The following is a 4,394-nucleotide window of genomic DNA, read 5'->3' on the forward strand; positions in this document are numbered from 1 at the left end:
CTCTATATTTCTCTGTGGATTATGACAGGATGCGAAAGCCATATCTAGCCTATGATAATGGCATAGTGTTCCACCAAGTTTTGACTGCGAGTCTGTTTGAGCATTTCCAATTAAGTGTAATCTGTTGAAATGCTAAGGCTAACATGAGGTCAAATAACCCTCGTTCATGAGACAGTAACCCAAGTGATTCTTGTAGGCAACCTATGAAGTGAAGGATATTATAAAAGGGAGTTTGAAGATTAAAAATAGTCCAGACCCTAGACCAAATTTGTGACCAAAAAGAGGCTACGTGAGGACAAGAAAAAAGGAGATGGCATACATCAGCCAATGGGTGGTCACAAGACCAGCAAGTCTTGTTATCAGAGTGTGTAAAAGTAGCAATGGAAATAGGAGTAAAAAATAATCTATGATATAGAAAAAACATAGATTGAGTAGTAGATGCAGACCTAGAAATTTTTAACGATCTGGTCCAGATCTTGCTCCAGAAATCAATGCACCATTCACAACCCAAATCTGTTTCTCATGTAAGCTCTGCCTTAGTCTTGACACGTTCTGGATCAGCAGAGTTGAAAATGTATAAATAAGAGAGGACTTTGCAGGCAACATTAAGAATATGATAAGTGGATCTTGCGTAAATAAGGAGTCTTCAGGGGGAAGAGAATAAAGAATTTCTAAAATGATTTCCATCAGTAACAAGAATTTGTGCAAAAATGAACGAGGACACTGAAAAGTAGTTTGGAAATGGGGGAAAAGAACAAGGAGACATCTGTATGAAGCCAATAAGAGGCCTGTTTGAGACGAAAGGCTTTATGATATAATCTAAAATTTGGCAAATTCACACCTTCTATAGATTTTAACTTTCTGAAATGAGATAAAGATAGTCTGGATTTTTTATTATTTCTTAGGAATTTGGAAATAAGGGAATCCAGCTTTTTGAAGTAAAAAGAAGGGATATGAACTGGGAGCATGGACAGAACATATAATAACATAGGAGTGATCATCATCTTGATGAAATCCAGGCGATCCCACCAGGAAAAAAGAGAGGGTTCCAGGAGGAAAGTAGTTTGGAAACCCGATCTAGGATTTCTTTCATATTTATTGTGGTCGAGTCCGGAACAGAGTTAGAAAACCATAAACCTAGGTATTTAATTTTAGAATTATTCCAATAGAATCCAGTTAGGTCAAATTGATGTTTAGAACAAAATTTGGTTATGGGGAGGATTTCTTTTTATCAGAATTAATTTTGTATCCTGATACCGCCGAAAACTCTGAAATTTCTTTTAATAAGGGAGGGATATAAAAAGTAAGATATGATCTGCATTTGCGGAAATCTTCAAGTGTTGGTCTCCAAGTAAAAATCCAGAAATGGAAGCGGTATGGCGAATAGGAGTCAAAAAGGGTTCAAGAGATAAGATAAAGAGAAGAGGAGATAAGGGGCAACCCTGTCGAACACCACGTGAAGGGAAAAATTATTTGAAGTAAGACCATTAAATATAGTGGAGGCAGTAGGTGTAGTATAACGTAATGAGACCAGGTAAATGAATTTAGGTCCAATTCCATACCAATGGAGTTATCTAAATAAAAAAGACCAATCAACTCTATCAAATGCCTTCTACACGTCAATAGATATTGCAGCTAAGGGATAGGATAGAGAAGATGCATTGTTTAGGACAATAAAGAATAGCTGGGAGTTATCAGATGTTAGCCTGTCCTTGATGAAACCACACTGTTCTGGACCAATCAAATGAGGCAAGGGTGATTCAAGGTGTAATGCTAATAGTTTAGCGAATGTTTTATAATCCACACTTATCAGGGACAAAGGACGATAATTTTTACAGAATTTCGAATCCTTACCTTCTTTATGAATAAGATAGATAAAAGCTTCCTGGAAAGTAGCACTTGCTGCATCAGTAGTACAAAAATGCTGAAAGAGATTAAAGAGTTTTGGGAGTAAAAGACTAGAAAATGTAAATAAAATTCTATGGAAAAAAACATCTGGGCCAGGGGATTTGTTTTTCTTTAGTGATTTTAGAGAGCTAGTAATCTCCTGGGGCCAGATGTAGGTAGGCATTTAACGGTCGGTAACGGCCGAATTCGGCCGTTACCGACCGGTAAATGCAATCTGAGATGTAGGGCCCTGTATTTCACTGATTCGGTAAATTTACCAAATCGGTAAAATACCGATTCGGTAAAATACCGAATCTGTATTTTTACCGATTCGGTAAATTTGATATGTAGGTGGGACTCTTCTGAGTCCCACAACCCTTACCGAATCGGTATTTTACCATCAAATATATTTGATGGTAAAATACCGATTCCGGTGTGCATGCACATGTGTGCATGCACACCTGTGCCATATGACAGGCAGACCTGCCCTTAGGGCAGGTATGCCTGCCACATGGCCCCCGAACCTTTTTTGGGGGTGCTAGAGGGTGTCAAAGTGACACCCCCTGCACCCTTGTCAAAATCGGTATTTACCGATTCGGTAAATACCGACCGGTAATGCCCCATTCATTCCTATGGGCTTCAAAGCCCATAGGAATGAATGGAGCATTACCGGTCGGTATTTACCGAATCGGTAAATACAGATAATTACCGATTCGGTAAATGGAACATCTGGATGTTCCTACATACCCCCCCTTCCTATTTACCGATTCTTAATTACCGAATCGGTAAAATTCGGTAATTAAGGATCGGTAAATAAGTTCTACCTACATCTGGCCCCTGGATTGATATATCTGAATATAGAGAATCAAAATCAAGACCTGAAGATGAAGAAGGAGAAACATTGCTAAGATAAGAGTCAAATAGAGGGGTCATTGCTGGCGACCCTGGAATATATACGTTTTTGTAAAAGGAAGCAAGTTCATCCAAAATGTCATGGCCTTTAAAAAGAAGTTTCCCATCTGCTGACTGGATAGAATCTATCAGAGCTCTCTCCTTTCTGGATTTGAGGTAGTTAGCTAAAAGAGATCCAACTCTATTGCAGCCTCCATAGTACCGGGTGCTACTACAAAGTAGAATAGAAGAAGCATTATCTGTAGAGATCTTATTAAATTGCAGCTTTGCACAAACAAGCTTCTACGGAGTGGAATCAGATGAGGAGGTATAAAATTGATGATCCAAATGTTGAATGTTATCGAGCCGGGCTTTATGTCGGTATGGGTACGTTTCTTTTTGCTAGAAATAAAATCAATAATAAAACCTTGGGCAGCAGCTTTAAAAGCATCCCACACCAAGACAGGAGAAACGGAGCGACCTTCATTTAAAGAAAATTATCTTTCTGCAAAAGAGGTAAAGGAAAAAGAAAAAGCTGGATCCTATAAAAGGAAGTTATTAAATCTCCACCGGGGGGGATATGGGCTGTTGAGGAAGCAAATCAAAACCAGCAATCCCCGGAGCATGATCAGAAATCAAAATAGGTTCAATCGAGGATGAAATTAGATTTTGGGCCAAAGGTTTGGACAGGAAACGATAATCTAATTGAGTTAGGGAGCCATGTGGAGGGGAGTAAAAAGAAAATTCTGTTTGGTGTGGGTTACATAATCACCAAGTATCTATGAGATGTGTCTGCGTGACGGTACTATGAAATGATTCGTTAGCTTTGTGAGGATGAAAACGTACCTGGGACTTACGGTCAATAAAGGGGTCCATGATCTGGTTGCAATCACTACCAAGGATAAAAAATTAATCTTTGTATTGTAAGCATTTATTTGTAATAGTAGGCCAGAAGGTATAATCTGGTTGAGTTGGACCATAAATATTGAAGACAGTTAAGAAGATATTATCATTAATAACTAATTTAACTAAAATCCATCTACCATCTGCATCAATTTCTCGTGACACAACAGAACATTTCAACATTTTATGGCTTAAAATAATAACACCATTATTTTTTGTAGTGGCAGTAGAGATAAGAACAGAACCAACCCAATTGCATATAAGCCTAAGAGCCTCGGCCTCTGACAAGTGAGTTTCCTGTAATAAAGGTAAATCAGGATTATATGAAGCTAAATGCAAGATAATTCTCTGCCTTTTTGTAGGGTTAATAACTCCTTTTACATTCCAAGTAACATGGAAAAAATAGTCAATGTATGTAGAACAATAAAACCAACAACAATGTTACATTGACAGATATATGAAGTAACATGATTGACAATAAGAGCTATAGAAGAATAAAATAGTAAAGAAAAAGAAAAAATCTGTAGAAAAAGGAAGAGAAGAAATAGAAAAAGAGGATAGCAAAGAAGAAAAAAAGAAAGAAAACAGAAAGAAGGAAAGAGAGAAAGGAAATGTAAGTAGATTGAGGAACAAAAAAGACAGTACATGTCAACAATTGATACAGATGAGAGTGTAAATGAAGAAAATAAGAATGGACGACTGTAATACGTACC

Source organism: Lissotriton vulgaris, unplaced genomic scaffold, assembly GCF_964263255.1.
Source record: "Lissotriton vulgaris unplaced genomic scaffold, aLisVul1.2 SCAFFOLD_3419, whole genome shotgun sequence".
NCBI lineage: Eukaryota > Metazoa > Chordata > Amphibia > Caudata > Salamandridae > Lissotriton > Lissotriton vulgaris.